A 22892-nucleotide genomic window follows, 5' to 3' on the forward strand; every position below is an offset into this window, starting at 1 on the left:
CTTAAGGTTGTACTTAGAAATTTGTCATATGGGAAAAAGGAATAAATCTAAGGTCACAAAATATTAGTCATGTCAATTTCAATGAAGATTTCACAGGAAGGCAAAAAAAAAAAAGATTTTTCACCTTATACCACACACTGAAACCATCATAGAATTTTTTCTCAACATTTTTCTCTGTGGGTCACCATTTCACTTTCCTTCCTCTCTCTTTTCCTCACATAGCTTCTGAAACTCCGGAGGAAGTCCATTCTGGTGCTCAGTTTGCATATCTCACTTAGCAAAATAAAATCATGGTGGCATATGCATGCAATGAAATCTTACTCAGCCTTAAAAAAGAATGAAATGCTGATACACGCTACAACATGGATGAATCTTGAAAACATGACGCTAAGTGAAAGAAACCAGACACAAAGGTCACATATCATAAGGTCCCATTTATATGAAATATTCTGAGTAGGAAGAGTCATAGAGAGACTGGTAGGGGGTAGGAGGAGGAGACAATGGGGGGTGACTGCCTAACAGTACAGGGTCTCCTTCTGAGCACAGAAAATGTTTTGAACAAGACAGAGGTGGTAGCTGTACAACATTGTGAATTTTTCCGTTGAAAATGGTTACTTTTATGTTATCTCAGTAAAAATAAATACACGAAAGCATGACAGTAAGTTCCCCCCAATACTTTCATTGGAAAATAGCCCAACAAACATCTACTAATATTCAACCATGTCTCTTGTCTCCCCACTCCAGACAGCATATGAAAGCATATTCTCAACACAACTGGTGAAGTAAAACTTACAGGTGGCTAAGAAATTAAGATTTTATTTTCCCCATTCACTCAAGAAAATATCCTAGACAGAGTGCGTTCCTACAGAGCAGGCTCTGTCAAAACTCCGTTGGGCTGGACCATGAGACTTCCAAGGGGCTTGCCCCGATCCAGCAAAGGAAGTGAAAAAATGAGCCAAGCTGAAGCACTGCCCCGCACGATGGTGAAGCCTTTCAGTGGGGAGGCCATGAATCACATCACAGGATTTGGTATCTGCGCTTATCTTGGGCCATCGGCATAGCCAAGGACACCTGCTGTGGTGGGGGGGTTGGGAGGTAGGGCTGAGGCAGAGGAAAGCGTTGGCAGGTGCCACTTCATAAGCCATAATCCTGCCAAGCCAGTCCAGGGTCATTCTTGTGATAGTAAATTCATCAAAGGTGTTCTTACCTGTTTCTGTGATTTTGTGTCTTGTGTTTCATTTTGTTCCTTAGTAAAGTTCCTTTTCAAAATTCCCAAATTTGTCTCCCAGATTTATGTCATATTACCTCTCTTGGGTTATTTTACTATTAGTGACAGACTCCAGGGATCAGCTGGTGTTGTTCTACCACTTGATCAGGGTGCATGGAGGCCAGAGGTGGTACTGGGAGGTAATAATAACCCCAGCTCAGATTGTATGACATATTCCATTTTTTATCACATTAACCCTCATGATAGTTTGAAACAAATATTATTGTTCCTGTGTTAGAAAGGAGGAAACCAAACAGATTTAGAGAAATACAATGACCTATAAATATACCAATAAAATCCAGGAACACTGGGCCAGTTAATGAAGTGAAACTCAAAAGGATCTATTATGGGTTCAGTTGTGACGCCTTCCCCAAGAAAGATATGTTGGAGTCCTCACCCACCCACCCCCATTATCTTGGATTGGACCTTATTTAGAGATAAGGTCTTTCCAGAGGGCATCAAGTTAAAGTGAGGTCATAGGGGCGCCTGGGTGGCTCAGTTGGTTAAGCATCTGTCTTCGGCTCAGGTCATGGTCCTGGGGTCCTGGGATCGAGCCCGTGTCAGGCTCCCTGCTCACTGCCAAGCCCGCTTCTCCCTCTCCCTCTGCCTGCTGCTCTGCCTACTTGTGCTCTCTTTCTCTGTCAAATAAATAAAATCTTTAAAAAAAATAAAGTGAGGTCATATGCAGGACCCTAAGCCAACATGAATGCTGTCCTTATAAAAAGGAGAAATTTGGACACAGAGACGAACATACCTAGAGGGAAGGCAATGTGAAGAGACACGGGAAGAAGACAGCCATCTACAAGCCAAGGAGAGAAGCCTGGACCAGAGCCCTCCCTCACAGCCATCGGGAAGAACAAACTCTGCCGACATCTTGGCTTCCAAATGCTAGCCTCTAGAACTAGGAGACAATAAACCTCTGACATTTAAGCAACTCAGTTTGTGGTACTTTGTTATGGAAGCCCTAGCAAACCAATACAAGAAGGAAAAAAATATGGGGAGGCGTGGCTGTGGATTCCTTACTGATGGGAAGGGGCAGCATGCAAACATCCCCAGAGAAACTTCACAGTGTACTAGTCATTCCCCTCAACTTTGGGCACCAGCACCCTGAGAAAGATTGCTCAGGAAGTTTGGAGTTTCCAGGTGGATGAAAGAGTCACTGTCCTGGAGGGGAACCCCAGCATTAGTGGGAGCCCTGGGAGTCAGCTTGTACCAGAAGGCCCTGACCATCTACCACGTGTCAAGGTATGAAAAAGAATATAAAGCACCCCCTTATATTAGTTTCCTAGTGCTGTTGTAACAAATCACCACACATCTATCTGATGGTTTTTAAAACCATAGAAATGTGTTCTCTCACCTTTATGGGGGCCCAAAGTCTGAAGTCAAGGTGTGAGCAAAGCCACACTCCCTCAGAGGGCTGGTGGCAGCCTTGGCTTGCGGCTGCATCCCTGATCTCCACCTCCTAGTCACACGGCTTTCTCCTTGGGTCTGTGTCTCTTCTCCTGTGCCTTATAAGGACATTTGTCATGGGATTTAGGGCGCTGCCAGATAATCCCATGATTTGTCTCAAGATCCTTAACTCAATTCCATCTGCCAAGACCCTTTCCCCAGATAAGGTCACATTCACAGGTTCTAGGGGTTAGGATACAGACATAACTTTTGGGGGACCACCTTTCCACCCACGACACTTGTTAAATTTTTTTTTTTAATGTTGGTGACAGGGTATATTAGTTCGCTAGGGTTGCTGTAACAACATGCACAGACTCGGTGGCTTAAACAACAGAGCTCTATTTTCTCACACACCCACAGAGGCTGCAAGTCCAAGATCAAGATGCCAGCCAAGTTTGTGTCCTCCCAGGTGGCTCTCCTTGGCTTGCAGATGGCAGCCCTCTTTTTTTTTTTTTTAAGATTTTATTTATTTATTTGAGAGAGAGCGAGAGCGAGAGAGATCACAGAGGGAGAAGGAGAAGCAGACTCCCCACTGAGCAGGGAGCCCGATGCAGGACTCGATCCCAGGACCCCGGGATCATGACCTGAGCCGAAGGCAGACGCTTAACGACTGAGCCACCCAGGCGCCCCAGATGGCGGCCCTCTCGCTTCCTCTCCACTCTGTCTTTTCTCCATGCACACACATCCTGGATGTCACTCATGTGTCCAAAGCCCCTCTTCTTATAAGGACATCAGTTAGATTGGCTCAGGGCCCACCCTAGGAGCCTATTTTAACTTAATATCACCTCTTCAAAGGCCCTATGCCCAAGTATAGTCACATTCTGAGGTTCTGAGGTACAAGGGTTCGGGCTTCAACATGAATTTGGAGGGAACTCAATTCAATCCAATTCATAATAGATGGTAAAATAATATTTTGGTTAACTGGGATTCAATGGAATTTATTATTAAAATATACATTAAAAAGGAAGGGGAGGGATATCTTAGATGCACTTTGATTCCTCATATATTTGTCCAGGGTCTGCCTTAAGTCTCCCCATCCCCCCTCCCCTCCAGAACAAGGGCTGTTCCCGGGAAACCCTAAGGCCTTGCTCTCTGGTAGTTTAGAGGAGCACGTGGGGAAAGGAGGCCAGGCAGAAAGGCCCACCGGTGGTGTTACTGGGGGACTTTCAAGGACAGAACGAGGAGACCTATGAACTCCATCTGAGGACCCGTTCTGTAGCCATGACTCCACGCCTACACACATACCATCTCTGCCAGTCTTGAACAGAATCTGCCACACCCCTAAGTGTCTGTTTCTTTAAAGCCATCAGGGGAAGGGCCTGATCCGCACAAACCTGAGAAGAGAGAGCAACCACAGAGGCCAGTAGGAGGAGGAATGTGGAACCACAAGTGGTCATGAAAGCCCTGGGAGTTTCCCGAAGATCTCTGGGAGGGCGTCTGACTTCCCACAGGATGTGTGATAGGGGGCTTGAGCTAATTTTATTTAGATCTCAAAGGACAGGGTGACGTCAACTGACATCTGGGTTATACTTGTTATCAAGGAGTTGAAATGAAGACACAGGAGGCATGCTTATCAGATTTGTAGAGGACAGGAAGCCAAAAGGAACAGCAAATACATAATTAGAATCCACCAAAGTCCCAACCAGCTAGAATGCCAGCCTGAATTTAATAAAAGCAAACTTAATAAGGACGAAGGGAATGTCCTGCACTTGAGATTAAAAAAATAATAATCAAACAAACTATCTGTACCAAGCACATGGAAAAGGGTCAGGAGGTTTGACTCAGATGGGGGGGGTACCCCAAAGCAGATGGGATCTGAAGCTAATCCAGTAGAAAAGTGGGATGTGAAGGAAGGAGGAGGCGGTCAGGTCCATTTTTCCTGGTTAGACCCTGTAATATCAACTTCAGGTCTGCCCACTGTACATTGAGAAGGGTGCAAACTGGAGAGCATGAATGACTGGTGTGATCAGGGAACTCCAATCCATGGAAGACAGGACCAGTGCTGTTTTGCTGGAGAAAAGAAGCATCAGGGGAGAAGTCAGAATTCTTGACAAGTATCTAAAATTCTGACACGTGAAAGAGGGGTTGGGCTTATAATGGATAGCCCTGAGGAGTGAAATCAAGACGGTGGGTGGCTGCTTCGAGAAGCAACTGGAATAATATACAATAAAGAAAGCAAATGTATCCATTAGGATTTATGTAACTGGAAGTAATAGAAAACCTAATTAATACTAGCTTAAACAACAACAAAAATGTTTTCTATTACTTAAATAAAAGCCTAGAAGTAGTCATGGTTAAGATATCAGGCTTTTTCCAACCTTCTTCACCAACCTCAGAGTGTTGGTTTCACCTTCCTCTGCAGCCTCCGGGTCACAAGATGGCTGCTGAAGCTCTAACAACACAAATCAGCATTCAAAGCAAGGAGGTGGGGTTATGATGAAGGGGTAGCCAAAGAGGACCTTTTCCTTTTTGGTGCTAGCCTTTTGTCAAAAAGTAAATAGTTTCTCAGAGGTCTTCATATATCTCATTGGCCATACTGGGTCATGTGGCCAATTGTACCCACAGGAGAGACTGGGAGAGGAATATCTAGCTTTTCTAGCCTGTAGAGTGTGAGGCTGGAAAAGGAGAAGAAAATAGCATTTTAATAGATCTCAACAGTATCTACCACAAAAAAAAAAAATCACTGTAAATCAACTACCAATAGATTATCTTAGTCTTTTTAAATGCAAATATATGTGTGTTCATATAAATATATATGATCACATATAACTTCTCACATATGTGCATTGTAAATAGTTTTATTTCCTGTTTTTCACACTTATTATTTTGAGTATCTTTCCATAACATTTTGAAATTCTTTGAAAACAAAAACTTCAGCAGCTGCATAATATCCTGTATGCTATTTCACATTCAACCATTCCCCTACTCTTAGACATGTATGTTATTTCCAGGTTAATAGAACTTTCTGGCATCAGCTCCAGACACAGAATGGTATGCCTTGGGAGTCCCACCCTTGGAAATATTCCCTCACAGGGATGAAATAGATATGACACAGCTGGGGCGGTGGTATTGGACTCTGTGACCTTTCAGGCCCTTCCCCACCTCCTGAAGATGCAGATGATAGGGTGTAAAAGAGATGGAGACCAGGCAGGGCAGACAGAGCACTGTACCCTCTCCATTTCATCTTCCCATTCTGGTGCCTGAGCCCACAGGCTAGGCCACATTCCAGCTCTGGATACCCCCAAGGTCCGCTCCCCACACACTTGTTACATTATCTCCCTCACTATCCCCTGTCAACGGGAACAGTCTGAATCACTCCTCACGTGCTTTAAAATTGCCTGCATGAAGACAGCAACGCTCCTGGCTTTTATCGATGGGGTCAAGCATGAGAACTGATGTGAAGGACCCAAGACTGGACCAGAGGGGCCAAGGATAGAGAGAACGCAAGACACCAAGAGCTGATGACAACATTCCCATGATGCTCCTCTGCTGTTTCTTACTGCTTTGAAGCCCATGTGTGGCTTTCCAGTGTGTCACGGGGACAGACAGGGGTAGGAATCTTCATTATGACTGCTCAACAAACACCACAAGGGTCATGTAGGCCAGCTGGGTAATGGAAGGAGTGAGGAGTGCCATTTCCCAAGGTCAGTGTGCTCGGGGGTCACGGACACAAGAGTGGTGCTGGGGGGCAGAATAGACACCTGCCTTATCAGTGAAGAGCTTGATGTCAGCCTTCACTATATATAGTTATGTTTCAAGGGATGTGATCGGATCTGAGTCTAAATGAATTTAAATTTACCTTCCTTGGGATAAGTACTCATTCTCTTCAGTAGGGTCAATATGCCACGCCTACAATTCAAAAGCTAGATTTCAAACCCACTTTTTTAAAGACACAAGCAACTTGCAAGATGACCAGTCAAGAAAAATAGCCACTAGCAACTTTGCCAGTTTGTTCTCAGATACGTGGAGCTCAGCTCATTCCTCCAGTATCTTGCTCTTTTAAGTGGTTCTAGGGGAGAAATATTTAAAGGTCAAATCATTTCAGTAAACTTCAGTGATACAATATTGCTAATACCACACACAAAACACCCAGTAAGAAAAGTTGTAATGATTTGGTCTCCTTTTTAAAACGGAACTCCAGTGGCTTGCTGGTTGCACAGAATTGGAAAAGTCATTCACTTTGCAATGGTCAGCAACCCCAAAGGTTGTTATCTAGCCTATGAGGGCAGTGTGTCTACCAGGAACACCACATGGCACGAACACATCTGTACTACCAGCTCAGTAGGGACAGACCAAAAGCTGAAGCAGGGGGCCTGAGAAGAGGAACTCACCTGGGTCTCAGTTCTACCAACAACCGCTCCAAAAACATGTCCCTTAATTTTTCCATGACTTAATTCCTCCGTGTGTAAGTTCTTATGTGAGGTCCATGAAGCCGGCCACTGGAAGAAATCTTGAAAAGTCCTTTCTACTGATAGCTGCCCCCTTTTCCTTAGGTGAATATCAAAGAAACCCTCTTTAATTTTATTAAATCAATAAAATAATCCTCTTAGTACTATTTTACCTTTGGAATAGGGACACAAGTCTCATTCTGTTAATCACCAGTCTCTTAAAATTCTACAGATTCTAAGTCTTAGACCAAAGTGAATCCAATCTTGGTGAAGCACAAGTTTGAGATGTTAAATATTCCACATATGTTTTCTACTGTGACCCTCATAAGGTACAAGACGTTGTATGAGGCAACCTGCTTGTTTACAGAACTGGGTACACCTGGTCTCCAAGAACTTTCAACATGGAAGTGAACCCAGTTGCACAAATGATTAATATAAATATTAAGAGAGAAAGGAAAAAGGGATACATAGGTTACACAGAAAATACGAACAGCTACAGAAAACATATCTGGCATATCTCTGTCCAGCCCACAATAACCTTATTTCTCTGAGAACTGCCTCCTCCCTCCGATACTGCACCACAACCATGTTTACTCACCACTGCTCACCTTCTAACTCAGCCACGGCTGTTGGGAACAGGAGAGGATATCTGACCAAGCTGAGACAAATTCTCTCTCCTGGGAATTTGGAATTGTGATCGAGAGTACCTCTATGCTCAATGGAGATGGCTATTCCTCTGAAGAAGGAGGACAAAGGGAAGAGAAAACAACAGTCCCCAGACCCTGTGTGTCCCCATCCCCAGAGACAGAGAAGATGGCTGCCCCGATCGCTAACAACTTTGCCCTTGCTGGTTCCAGGCCCCCACGGGGTCCCAGCAACATTCTTATCTTCCTGAAACATCTTTGTTTCCTATGAGAAACTTCCCATTTCTCCTTGAGCTGGCTCTGATTGCCACTACTTATATTCACATCAGCCATGACGAGGATTTGAGCGCTAATATGCCCCTCCTCATATAAAAAAGATAAGGATAATCCCAAATAGCTAATAATCCAAAAGGCATTTTTGGCTCTGGGGGACACTGTGAAATGAACATGTTTAAACTGCTGGAATTCATAACACCTCAAATGAAAGTACAAGCCCACAGCAATGGAAACTTGGTTGGAAAAGGCTGTCAAAGACTGTCCGTTTCCTTTGTCCCGACAGAGGCTCTGTTCTTCTCTGCCCTCTGGCCCTTACCGGACATGTAAACATAGCCCCTCCACCCCCGCCTCATCCCCCCAGCTTGCCCACTGCCACCTCGGCTATGTCCCGCTTAGAGTGTCCTGTCTTTTTCTGCAGGTATTTTTTTTTTAATTTTCCTGGTATGGCAGCAAGCAAAGGAGACGTCAGCCTGGGATAATAGTCGATAGAGAAGGCAAGGAGACCAGTGGATTCTTCTCAGAAAGAGTTTACCCGCCCCACACCCCCACGCCCCACACCTCTGGTGATTTATAAAACAAAGCCTGAAATAGAAGTAAGAGAAGGCCATGAGGGTTTCCAGAGTGGTTCAGAAGTTTTAAGGAAGAGCCATGTAGAAAGGAAACTGAAGATCCACAGGAATAAAAACTGCTGAGGGGACAAGGGGGGAGAAGTCTATTTGAGAGCCATTCGAATGTCTGTCTGGGGGAGGAGTGTGCTGAGCAGGGGTGGGGGGGTGTGGCGGGAACAATGAGCAGTAGTTACAAAGGCTGGGCAGGGCCCCCGTTCCTGGAAACAGAATCCACCAATTGCATTAGAAGAAATTTCTTTGTATAACCCAAGCTGTTCTCATGGCAAAATAATTCTTTCCTTTTCCTCTTGGCAGCGCCCCCATGAGTAAAATTAGGTTGGAAACACACACACTCACACTCTCTCACCCTCACAGAAACACAGGTCCAGGCACAGTACCCCACATTCTACTGCATGTTCCCAGAGTTCCCAGAGTTCATCGCTGCCCAACACCAACATCTTAAGTAGTTGGCGGACCTACTAAATACCACAGCAACCGAGGACCGTGCCTGGTATAGATAGGCTCATGGTAAACAGCTTCCAGTTTATAAGGACTTCATAGGTAACGTCATTCACTCACAAAACAGGGAGGCTGGCGGGAACCTCATGGAACCCCCTTCCAATATAACTCCCTCAATTTCCAGATGAAACCAAGGCTTGGTGTGGTCACAAAAAAAATGATCCTCGTCCAAAGACCCCCTAACCTAAATTCTTCTTTGTCTCCCAATCTGATGGGCCAGGCCAGCCTGGCCTGGCTTCCAGCCCTAGCCTGCGAGGTGTTGCCAATACCCCTCACAAGTGTCCACTGGAGAGGCTGCCAAGCTCAGCCCCGCTCTGGCTCGTTATCTACATGCAGGGTTCTCCCACGACTTTCTGGCTGGCCCTGCTGCTACCGCTCTCTGTGGGACAGCTCTACCAGCTTGGCTGCTGGCGTGTTCGGTCACAGGTCCTGCCTTTGTTCGGTTGCTCAGCTCGGTCAAGTTCCAAATCCTACCGCTACCACCCAGGCACTCCCGCCCCGACTCTCTGCAAACCTGCACCGCCTTGACACTCTGTCACGTAGGGCCTGGGGCAACCCAGGTCTGAGGCTCGGACACAGGGCAGGAGAGGGGACTGCAGTGTCTAGGAGCCACCGCTCCAGCAGTCTTCAAGAATCACCCTCCTGGGGGCGCCTGGGTGACTCATTCTGTCACGCATCTGACTTCAGCTCAAGTCATGATCTCGGGGTCCTGGGGTCGAGTCCCATGTGAAGCCCCACGTGGGGCTCTGTACTCAGCGGGGAGTCTGCTTCTCCCTCTCCCTCTGCCCTTCCCCCCACTCATGCTCATGCTCCCTCTCAAATAAATAAATAAATAAACAAACAAACAAAAGAATCACCCTCCTGCATTTCCTGCCAGCTGGCTCTCTTTAATTATTCTTTTGTGCCTCAATTATCAGTTCTCGCATGTCCTAAAAGGCTCCTTCCCTGGGAAACACTTGAACCGTTCAGTAAAAATCACTGAGTAGCTTAAAATATCTAGGTCAATGTTTCCAAAATGAGGTCCACATCAGAAACATGGGGTGCTTGGGGCGCCTGGCTGGCTGGGTCGGAGGAGCATGTGACTCTTGATCTCAGGGTCATGAGTTTGAGCCCCGCGTTGAGCGTAGAGATTACTTAAATAAATAAAATAAAAATGAAAATGGAAAAAGAAACACGGGGTCCTTGTGAAAAACAAAGGCGAAGGGCTGCATCCCAGGCTTTCTGACTAGAATCTCTTAGAGTAGAGCTTGGAAATCTGGTTTGTTAATAAGCCCCCCAGATAAATGTGAGGTACACTAATGTTGTAAGACCCAATGTGGGTCTGACTCAATTACATCTGGTAGTAGGTTGTAGTTTTGTTTCCTAGGACCTCCAGATCTTTTCTTATGAGACTTCTGTAAAAAAAAAAAAAAAATACAAAGAACTTTGAAAATGTCAACTTAATGATTAAGATAATTAATATTTGGAGGCAGGAGTTCATTTCTTTCTCCCTGACTTCAGCTTATCACGTCCCAGTAGTAGGTAGGATAATTGCCCAAGGAGGATACTTAAAAACCAAGGGTTCATGGACCACCTTCCCTCCCCATCTCTATACAGAATTTTTAGCCCCACACCCCCACTCCCATCCCATGAGATCCATTTCATGGTTTAGCGACCATTTTGGGGGGCACAAATCTATGGATTTCTTTTTGTGTAGCAAGGTCTCTGTAGCCATTGACCTCCATTTTACTTGTTTAGAAAACAAAATAACGTGAAGATTTTGAGAACTAATTTTAACTTTATTTTTAGAAAGAAGTCCACAGGAATGCAGAAGGCACCACTCCCTTCAAAAACCAAATGCTGGCCAAAATACCAAGATAACTAAATGAGATCTTATTCCTGTGCCCAAGATGACTCTTCATCTGTTAACAGAGGGGTAAAAATCAATTTTAGGTCTGCAGCCTTGACCCAACCACGAGCAAAGTTGACAAGGCATCTTACACATATTTTGTATCTGCCTCTTGCCTCTGAAAAATTCAAAGCACTTCCACCTAGTTCCCTGTGTCCTCTGTCATGGCACAAGGCAGTTATCCACCCTATCTCATCTCTGTGTCCAGAAGAGTATGTTATTTGTCCAAGGTACAGCACTTCAGTAACAGCAGAATTCTAGAAAGTAGTTAAGTGACTTGATCCTTGGGTCAGAAAACCAAGTGACACTCTTTCCACATGAAGTTGTCTCTTTGAGTATTAAGAACATTTTATTCTGATAGGCATTCAGTCTGCAAATAAAGCTGACCTACAGGTAACACCATTTCTGTACCCTTTTCCCCATCCTTTTACACCTTACTTATTGACACTGGGGTTCTCATAATTATAAAAAGAAAAAAATAATGAATTAATAAGAGAAAAAAGTAATGAATTCATTAACATTAAGATGTTAAGGATTTAACATATATTTTCCCTGGAGGTATCTGGATTATGGAAGAGAAATTTAGAAGAGGATTCCCTTAACCAAAGAAATGGCTGGCTAATGGTGAGAGTTTAAGCATCAGTGAGGTCAGGAACTTTCTGGGATTCCTTTAAAAGTGTACTTATTGGGCGCCTGGGTGGCTCAGTTGGTTAAGCAACTGCCTTCGGCTCAGGTCATGATCCTGGAGTCCCGGGATCGAGTCCCACATCGGGCTCCCTGCTCGGCGAGGAGCCTGCTTCTCCCTCTGGCCCTCACCCCTCTCACGTACTCTCTCTCTCATTCTCACTCTCTCAAATAAATAAATAAATCTTTAAAAAAAAAAAAAGTGTACTTATTCTGCCCAAGCAGAATGCCAAGACCTGTCTATAAGAGAGAACATACTAGAACGAAGAAACTGTCAAACACAACACAAATTTAAGCAACCAAACTGTTCCAAATCACCCCAAGAATGTGATGCTGGAGATCTGGAATCATGATGTTAAATAAACTTGTAAAAGTTTTCAAGCCTGGAGACTTCCACTCTGGACCAAGCTGGAAGAACAAAAACCAGATTTATTCTCCTATCTGAAACAACTGAAAAACCAGACAAAATATATGAAACAGTAGCTCTTAAGACATTGGACATCAGGCAGTGAAGGGCAATGATCCCTGAAAGATGAGAAACAGATCAGGTGAGCCCTAAAATTGCTCCAGCTTATTGCACTGAGAGAATTTCCAGGCCACTGCACAAGGAGGCGGAACCTGGATGGAGTCTGGCTGTCTCCTCGAGTAGAGAAAACTGGAGAGGCCAAGGTGACTGGAATCCACAGTGGATGTGTATGGGGGGTGGGGGTGGGGTGGAGAGCTGCACAGAGAGAGGACTCTGGAGTTCTGCAGAGGGTCCTCCCTAAGAATTCAGTTGAACATTGTTTAGGTCTGCTTGACAGGAAACTGCCTGGGACCAGGGAACAGGGTAGACTACTCAGAATGGTCTCAACTCAGCAGTGGGGGAAATTAACCCTAGACTCAACACTGCCTCAGTCCCCCTCACTAAGATTCCCTAGGAAGGAAGAGATCATCTGAATAGCCCTATTAAAGAAATTGGATTTGCGGCTAAAACCCTTCCCCAAATGACAACTCCTGACACAAATGCCTTCACTTGGTAAATTTCCCAAATGTTTAGAGAAGCAATAATATCAATTCTATACAAACTCTCCCAGAAAGTTAAAAAGGAAATACTTTCCAATATTCTATGAGGCCAGCGTTAGTCTGACACCAAAATCTTGACAAAGATATTACAAGAAATGAAAACTACAGACCTATACTCTTCATGCAAAAAGGCAAGAATTCTTAACAAAATTTTAGCAAATTGAATCCGACAATATATAAGAAGGGTAATACATTATCACCAAATAGGGTTTATCCTTCGAATGCATGCCTGGTTCAGCATTTATATGTTATACATTATGGGTTCTGTTTCTCTGGAAAACCCTAACAATACAGATGACAAAACTTATCAAATTGTACTTTAAATATGTGCAGTTTGTTATAAGTCAATTATACCTCAGTAATTAGACCTCAATAAAGCTGCTCTTTTTAAAAAGAAAACAAATAAAACACACACAGCATCCAGCCTATAAAAAGAACACATGATGGGAGTGCTACCATTCTTCCAGCCCATGGCGGACATTGCCAATCAATCACATGGTGATCCAGGCAATGCTACCTGTCAGAGTCAGGTCTGGAGATACCATCTGCTTTGCACCTCTCACCCAGGTCCAAAACCTGGTGTAAAACTGAGGCCCAAGGGGCGGCCCAATTAGAGCAATTTGAAACTGGTATTGAGGTCTCCTGGTTGCTAGTCCAATGTGCTTTCCACAATGCAAGTGTGAGAAAATTGGAGTAGCGAGAGACTAAAGCCAGAATTTGATAAGGAAAGGCTCGTAGAAGACCATGAGAAAAAAAGCAAGGATTTAAATGAGACGTCAGATGTGAACTTTTTGAAGAATGCCAATGAAGTGTTGTGGTGCTGGGTCTAAATACATCTATTTTTCATAGGACCAATACTAGTTTTCATGCAAAGATAAGCATTATCTACCAGAAAATTGATGGAATTCTTATTTTTTGTATTTTTAATAATGAAAATGTTAAAATTACTCAAGCTGGTTGTTGTGTTTTTTTTATTATTTATTTATTTATTTATTTTAAGAGACAGAGTGTGTGTGAGTGGTGGAGGGGCAGAGGAAGAGGGAGAGAGAGAGAATCCCAAGCAGACTCCCCACTGAGCAGGGAGCCCGATCTCACGACCCTGGGACCATGACCTGAGTTGAAATCTAGAGTTGGACACTTAACCAACTGTGCCGCCCAGGCACCCTTCCAACTGTTTTTGACCTAACATAAAAGTGATTCTTCAGGCCAGAAAACTGCCTTATTTGCAAATAAGGCCAAGAAGCAAAATGATCTAAGATTACACAAAATATAAGCCAATAAAATCATATGTAGATACACAGAAATAATATTAATCTTGGTGAGAAAATACATCATTGGTTTGAAATGCAAATATTTCTCTTAAGAAAGCAGTGAGTTATTTAGTAGCTATCGGTAAGCCATAGGTTCATTAATAATAATCACATGTGCCTATCACCATACAGACGGAGTCCCAGCTGATGGCAAACACCAGGCAAATCCACAGCATTCTGACGCTTGTGACTTCCCATAAGCCGGTGCTAGGTTTTCTCATCTTCGTCTTGTCAGGGCTGGCAGAATCCCTGGCATATGATCAGTCCTTTTTTCTTGCTCCCAGCCTCTTCAAGTGTGAGAGAATAAATGTCCTTGCTGTTTGAGCCAGTCAAATTGAAGTTCTCTTACTTGAAGCCAAGGGCATCAGAACGGGCACAACCACTGCCCGTTTCCCTAGTTACAGGGGAGGGATAGTAAAATCTGCTTAAAAGGGTTTTGAGGGCCTTTCCGCGCTACCCAGGGAAGTGTCCATACGGCGTTGTTTTGCCTTCCTGTTGTAACTTAAAGGGAAACTTTCACAGTGTCTGGAGCCCTTGATGTCCTGCAAACGAAGGAGGAGGATGTCCTCAAATTCCTTGCAGCAGGAACCCATTTAGGGGGCACCAACCTTGACTTTCAAACGGAACAGGACATCTACAAAAGGAAAAGTGATGGTATCTACACCATAAATCTGAAGAGGACCTGGGAGAAGCTTCTGCTGGCGGCTCGTGCCATTGTTGCCATTGAAAACCCAGCTGATGTCAGTGTCACATCATCCAGGAATAGTGGCCAGCGAGCTGTGCTGAAGTTTGCTGCTGCTACGGAGCCACTCCTATTGCCGGCCGCTTCACTCCTGGAACCTTCACTAACCCGATCCAGGCAGCCTGCCGGGAGCCGAGACTGCTGGTGGTTACTGAGCCCAGGGCTGACCACCAGCCTCTTACAGAGGCGTCCTATGTTAACCTGCCTGCCATCGCTCTAACGCCGACTCTCCTCTGCACTATGTGGAGATCGCCATCCCTTGCAACAACAGGGGAGCTCACCCGGTGGGTCTGATGTGGTGGAGGCTGGCCAGGGAAGTTCTGCGCATGCGTGGCACCATTTCCGGTGAACACCCATGGGAGGTCGTGCCTGATCTCTACTTCTACAGAGATCCTGAAGAGATGGAAAAGGAAGAGCAGGCCTCTGCTGAACAGGCTGTGACCAAGGAGGAATTTCAGGGTGAATGGACGGCTCCAGCTCCTGAGTTCACTGCTACTCAGCCTGAAGTCGCAGACTGGTCTGAAGGCATGCAGGTGCCCCTGGTGCCTCTTCAGCAGTTCCCCACTGAGGACTGGAGCGCCCAGCCGGCCACTGAAGACTGGTCTGCAGCTCCCACTGCTCAGGCCACTGAATGGGCAGGAACAACCACTGAGCGGTCTTAAGCTGCTCTTCCACGAAGCAAACAAAATGGAAATAGAAATGGGAAAGGTTGATGGAAAATAAACAGTTTGTAAAAGTCGACAAAAAAAAGGGTTTTGAGGATAGTTGTTGAGCTAACACATTTAGAACTCCTTGCACAGTGATGGTCTCAGAAAGTACTAAGTCGATGTGAGTTCCCTTCCTTCCCCTTTCTCTCTTATGAAACTTTCCAATTAAATATTAGGGAGGCAGTGTTCAACACACATGAAGCTTCAAAAACTAATGATGTAATGTATGGTGATTAACATAACATAATAAAACACACACACACACGAAGCTTATCGGACTGTCTATCCATTATGTCACCTGCTAGTCTTGATGCCACCAATTTTGAAAGGATTCCTTATTGGGATTAACTATGATTTTCTCATTTTTGTTACTATTAAACTCACTAAGGGATTTATTCCAGAAAAATATTAAAAGAGGGTCTGTGAATAAAAACTTCAATTTGCCCTAGGAAAGCAACCACAAAAACAGCTGAGAAGACACTTCCTCCCCCAAAAGAAGCTGTTATACTGGTCGCCCAGCAGTTTGGGTCCATGTTCATCCCATCAGGATTTTCAAAAACTTTTTATTTGGAAAATGTCAAATCTACAGGGAAGTTGTGAGCACAAAAGAATAGTAACATTAAGAACATTCATACACGGGCACCTGGGTGGCTCAGTCATTCAGCAACTACATTTGGCTCAGGTCATGCTCCCAGGGTCCTGGGATCGAGCCCCACATCGGGCTCCCTGCTCAGCGGGAAGCCTGTTTCTCCCTCTCCCACTCCCCCTGCTTGTGTTCCCTCTCTCATGTGTCTCTCTCTGTTAAATAAATAAGTAAAATCTTTTAAAAAAATTCATACATCCTTTACCCAGATGTATCTGTTGTCAACATTTTGCCGGTTTTGTCCTATTGTTCTCTTTCTCTCTCCATATTTATATACATATTATATTTTTTCTGAATCATTTGAGAGTAAGTTGATGATGATGGCCTTTACAATAAATTTAATTTTAAATTTAAAGTTCATTTTAGAACTTAACACTTAAAGGAATATATACTTGTACATGATTTTCATGGCTCAAAATCCAAAGTGTACTAAAGGGTATAAGAGTTAAAAATTAATCTCCCTTCCAACCCTATGCCTTTGACACTCTGTCTCAGCTGAGAATTTGAAATTCAGAAAGAAATGTATCCTGAGATTCTCTGAACCCATTTTCTTTCCCAATTATATAAAAACTCCACACATCCAAAACAATTGAGAAAATTTTATTTACCCCAAAGAGTCTAAGAGACCTAATACCTAGTAGAACCCCTCAGGAGCTATTGCTCCTTCTGGTGCTACAAAGCTTTGGCACCTTGGCTTTATTTAGCCATTTATTCATTCATACAGTTCTTCATTCTTCTACCAATCCTTTATCAAGTCCTAGGCCCTGTGCTAATGTGATGGGCGCGTTTTCCAGCATTTCCCACCCACAAGCTCTTCTCTCAGTGTCACCCTGGCACTCCTCCCATGGAGGGGTGCACTCAGCGTTCCCTTCCCGACCACAGTAGACGTTATTTGACCTCCAAGGCCAGGTTATCAAAGGCAATACAGCTTCTTCCACCTGGTTCTCCTGGGATGTTTGTTTTGGGAACCCAGACACTGCTGTGTGAGGAAGGCCATGTGGAGAGGAACTGACGGTTTGCACCAATGGCCAGCCATGTGAGTAGGCCATATTGGAAATGTCAACTGGAGATACCTTAGCTGACATGCATGGAACAGAGACAAGCTGTCCCTGCTAAACCCTGCCCACATCGCATGAGGTATTTAAATCATTTTTGTTGTTTTAGGCCACTGTGTTCTGGGGTACTTTTTTCCACAACAAAAGTTAACCAGAACAGCAAAGGCAGAGGGGATGCACAGGTAGAAAGACAGAGTCAGGGTGCCTGCCTTCAAAGAGCTCATGCTCTAGTGGAGGAGGGAGACAAGCAACAAAGATTCATTAAATACAGTGGGAGGAGTGTGGTCTACAGAAATACCATTATGATATAAAATTTTAAGTGGTAGGAGAAATTACCTGTGTATGATTTCTTTTAAATACCACACCAGTTACCCACTGAATGTTTCTTTTCCCCTCAGGTAAGAAAGTGGTACATCTTTCCCTTCTGTCTTAAGGAAGCAAACTTACTATAGGGGAAAGGCTAGGGAAGGACCTCCTTGACATCAGAGGGCTGGGGCTACTACCAGGGAGACTCGACAGCCCCAGAGAGGGAGGGTGGGCAGCAGTTTAGGGTAGACATGTTGAAACTTACTGCACAACTCTGGCTGGGCAGCTGCTAAAAGTACTGGGTTTTGTTTGTAGCAAACACTACAAAAACACTAGCATCTTCTAGACAGTTGTATAAGAGAGGAGGTTGATTGATTTCACTGACAGGTGCAGAAACAGTCACGAGAGGAATCTTCTAGAAGAGAAAATCGGGGCCTGGACAAGCTTCTTGACATCAGACAAGTAGAAGCAGAGCAGAGGCACGGGTTTGCTTTTCAAATGTTAATGAGCGTTCCTAATCAGATAAATGCGGCTTTCACCAGGACTTCTGCTCCCACACAACCTAGTTTGAGGCTGAGCGAGACAGGCATGCACTGGATTAAACTCAGCGAGGATCTCATCTAAGGGCAAGCCTGGTGCTCTTTTCCTAAGTCACCAGGAGGATTATAAATAAGACAAATTTGGGAACTATAAATCCTTCACCTCCCGCAGTCCGGACAAACTCACAGGAGCACCCACATATCAATTTAGTCCAGAGAATTCAACACTTAGCCGAAAACTGTATCAGATTGTCTGAGAAAAGGAGAGCTGAGAGAGAAAGCAGGGAGAGGGGGTTGGGGATGGAACAGGAAATGCAGAATGGGCAGGCTGTGTAGGCTGGACATTCCATCCTGTGGGCTCCCTGGCCTGGTGAAGTGAAAATGGACCTGAAGCCCTGAAGGGAGAAGAAGGAAGCCCCACGGGACAGGAGGCACCGCGTCCGGGCAGGGGCCCCTCCCACTGCCCTTGCAGGGAGGTCCGCAGCCTCCCCGCTGGCTCCTGAGGGGCACTGATCTTTGGCCCCCCCCTCCTGGCAGCATCTCCTCCCGTCCCTTGGGTGCCTCCCACTGCTGGGTACAGCCTCTTCACCAAATAAAAGGTCCAGGGAAGCAGGCCCCTTGGTAAGGCGCTCCATGAATTTATGATTCATAGGAGGAAGACCCCCCACCCCGTGTGATAACACAAACCCCAAAGGGATAAGGCTCCACAACACATATTTTAATTCTTCTTCTTCCCTGAGCTATAGCACTTCCAAGGGGTGTGCCCATTAAAAATCTAAATTGGGGGGGCTGTAGTCTATAGTTTGTTGCCTAATCTAGCTTCCTCCTCTCACCCCAGCTTCTTCAAGGATTTATTTCCATTGTGTGTAACTTCTAGGCTTCAGTTCTTTGTGACATCATTGTCCAGTGTTGATTTTTGCAAAGCCAAATTCATGCTCACCTCAAAGCCAAAAAATCCTTATAACTCATAGGACATCAAAGGTGAGGTGGGCTTCATGCCATTGGACAGCTTGAAGTTGCTACTGGGTTTCAGGCTCAGGGTGGGGTCACCAGGAGGGGGAACAATGGGACTCAGCCATTACTCACCACTTGAGTCCATTGCATCCTTAAAACAGAACCAAAAGATAAACACCAAGAGGGAAAAGAGCTTTGCGTAAGTATCACCATGAAAACAAAGAACAATGTTCATGTATTTCATCTGCCCATGTGAGCTCAGGCACAAAGCCATATTGGAGACATCTTTCTCTTCCACGTGACGGGAAAACACTGTGTCACAAGGCAAGCCCCTGAAAGCCAAGCATGAGGAGCCCAGATTGCCTGACGTTGAAGGGGTTATGACATAGCAAGGGTCAGGCCACCTCCTCCGAGAAGGCAAAGCCACCAAGATCAGGGAATGGGAAGAAGGAAATTGGATCTTTTTTCAAGGTTCTCCTATGGATTTTATCATCTGTACATGCAAATAAATGAGAAAGTGCAATAACACACATCCAATAATGTGTAAAACAGTCTCCTGCCCCCCTTGATATGTCCCCTTTTAGCTCTTTCTTGTATTTTCCTCCAGATTTCTAAATAATAAGCTTATACAGCTATCAGTTGATCCATTTGGGACATCATTTCTTGGCTTCCTACTATGTTAGAAGACTCTGACACCCTCTTCCCCTATTCTCTCAGTATCAATGAGTTATGACTTTTGATGGAATCGACTATCCATGTTTATTTGGCACATACTGCTCACCGCTGAGGACAGCAGCGAACTACAACGTGAGTCCCTTTGTCATCCTAGCATCTAGTGTTGCTATTGAAAAGTCCCGCGCCATTCCAATTCCTGGTCCTTTGAACAGAGGCTATTTCACCCATCTAGGGACATGTTGAGGGTCTTCTCTTTATTCACAGTTTCTGGAATATCAAAGTGGTGTCGCCTGGTGTGGATCTTTTCAAATCCACAAGGAAATTTTCTGGTATGATTTCCCAAGCCTTTCAACTTCATTTTCTTTATTCCCTTTTCCTGTAATTCCTACTAGGTGAATGTTGTTGGCCTTCCTGGACCAGTCCTTTAATTTTCTTATCATCTTTTTCCTATGGGCCATCTCTGGTTTTTTGTTCATCTTTCTGGGAGATTTTTCCCACTTTATCATCTGCCAAATCTTCTTTTTTTTTAGCTCTTCTATTTTTAATTTCTAAAAACTCTCCTTTCTTCTTCTTTGATCATTCCTGAATTAAAGCATCCTGCTTCTGATTAATGGGGACAGCACTGCCTCTTATCTCTCTAAGAATATTAAATACATGTTTGGTGTGTGTTTGAGAAGTTTTACTCTGTTCTCCTGCTTTGTTTCTGTTTCCTCCTAAATCTTTTTTCCTGCTTGAATGATTTTGGTCTGTTCATTGTTGAAGGCTTCCCCCCAGAATCAGACAACCCCTGGATGCTCATTCATATTGAAGACTAAAATCACACAATCTGATTTGTGGGTTTGCTTTGAGGCGTGTGAGCAAGCCTTCTCAGCTGGTGAATTTCATTGACAGAGACCAGGCGGTGAGCCAGCCTTTTCAGGGTGGGACCCCAAATGACATTCTCTTCAGGGTTTTTCTCCTCTGCAGTCACTCAGTTCCCCCAGGGCAGAACACCTGCTGTGCTGCTAGAAAAGGGGATGCTGGTTGCCAGCAGATGCAGGGGCTGGGTGGCAGAATTACCACCATTCCGTGATGACTTCAGTCCTAATTTTCACTTTCCGCTGGTACCAGCCCCAAACCTCACTCCTGTCCTGCGCTGTACATAATGTTCAGACTATGTTCAGAACAAGAGACTATGTTCAGAGTCTTTTTGACTCCATACTTCCGGAAGAAAAAAAAAAAAAAACCTTCCAGGTGATGCAAGCAGGTGGCAGAGGAAGGGAGCGGGGAGGCACTGCCTGGTTGTATGGGTAGGGGAGGACACTTGGGGATCTGGACCCAAACTTCCCAACAATCCTCTATAGTCAGTTGCATACCTGCCTACCTGGTGCCACAGAACCCCGGCCTTTCTGGGGTGTCTGCAGGTTTTTTTGGGATGCCCTCCTGCTGGCTAAAACACTCACCACCTCTCCATCTGCTTTCCATCTGCCAAAACTATGTAGCCATTTCAAAATCTGCATAGTTTCCCTTCCAGGGCATTGTTTTTTGTGCATTTATACCTTTTTTATTCTTCTCCTGGAATGTTTAGTTGGGATTTGGGAAGAGAATGTCTTCAATCTGCCATGCTTAACCAGAAGTTCTTTCTCACTATTTGGATCTCACACTTGCTCTGCAGAAATCTGCCACCCTGTAGCCCACAGAGGACAGTGGAGTTCCCAGGGCTTATTGAGGTGAAGACTCTGACCTTGGATCTGCCAGGTACTGGATGTGTGCCCTTGGGTTAACTGATTCACCTCCCTGGGCTTCATTTCCTCCTGTAAAAATTAGGGCTAGAGGAGGGCTTCTGCGTGTTAAAAAAATTTTTTTTGGTTAATTGTTAAACTATCATTAACATAGAATTAAATTAAATTGCCCATTGTGTTAAAGATAATATTCATAATAATAACCAAGTGGGGTAGGTACACAGTACCCCCATTTTTCCGATAAGTTCTACAAAAAGTGGCCTTGACCCTGGTGGGGGGTGGGGGGTGGGGCAATACTTGCCCAGTGCCCTGTGACCTAGTTCTTCTCCTTATTATGTTTCATCTTCCACGTGAAATCCAGATTTTCCATTAAAAGGGCATTTTTTTTTAGCTTGAAAAGTCAAATGTGGTGATTTGGGGAAAAAACAAAAAAGTGTTCTACATGATTATCTTTAGGAATATAGAAGGAAGGAAAACCAAGGCCCATAACTGGGAGGTGGTGTCTTAGTCCACTTGGGCTGCTATAGTAAAGTACCATGGATTAGGTGACTCATAAACAACAGGAATTTATTTCTCCCAGTTCTGGAGGCCACAAATCTAAGACTGGGGCATCAGCATGGTTGGGTTCTGGTGAGGGCGCTCCCCAGGTTGCACACTTCTTGTTGTAGACCTCACAAGGTGAAAGGGGCAAGAGAGTTCTCTGGAGCCTCTCTTATAAGGGCACCGATCCAGTTCATGAGGGCCCTACCCTCATGAACTAAGGCCCTACTTCCATATACCATCACATTAGGGGTTAGGGTTTCAACACATGACTTTGGGAGGGGGAGACACAAACATTCAGTCCATCAAAGAAGGGGAAATGCTAGTTCTCTTCGTGTCTCTACCTTAGCTTTATTTTAGATGATCTTTCTTTCCTTAGATGATCAATGTCTCTGTTTTTAACTTAAAATGATCTCGTACTTCATGATACATTTTTAAGCCAATAATCATTGAAGAAACAAATGTTTTCCCATAGCACTTTGCCTCTTTGTCAACTAAGTAAGATTTGATGGCTATTTCACTTGCTGAACATTGACCTCCTTGAGGGCTTGGTACTGGCTCCATTCTTCTGTTGGCCACAGAATACGGCACAATGACCAATGCATCCCCCATCACAGCCCTTAGGAGCTGTAAGAGATCTTCATGTTTATCTGGTTCAGTCGCCTTCTTTTACAGAGGGTTTAGGCAAGCCCAAACAGATGAAATGATTTACCCAAAAACCCCAAGGAAGAGGCCAAGTCAAAACTTGACCTGGACCTCCCAACTCAGATCTAGCACCTTCCACGCTACCATGCTGCACAGAACCAATGTTCAGTAAATATCTCCTGCCCACATCACAATCTGATCTTCTGTGCTCATCCCATCATAGCCCAACTTTCTCTTTTCTTTTAATTTTAATTTTTTTTTTTTAGA

At 44.6% G+C, this 22892-nt stretch overlaps 1 pseudogene; it reads left to right on the plus strand.

Moving 5' to 3' along the window:
- The first annotated feature begins 2414 nt into the window (after nt 1-2414).
- On the plus strand, nt 2415-15535 carry LOC112807910 (small ribosomal subunit protein uS2-like; annotated as a pseudogene).
- Nucleotides 15536-22892: the final 7357 nt, after the last annotated feature.

Source organism: Callorhinus ursinus, unplaced genomic scaffold (assembly GCF_003265705.2).
Source record: "Callorhinus ursinus isolate GAN/ISIS: 27379988/994484 unplaced genomic scaffold, GSC_fseal_2.0 scaffold2, whole genome shotgun sequence".
Lineage (NCBI taxonomy): Eukaryota > Metazoa > Chordata > Mammalia > Carnivora > Otariidae > Callorhinus > Callorhinus ursinus.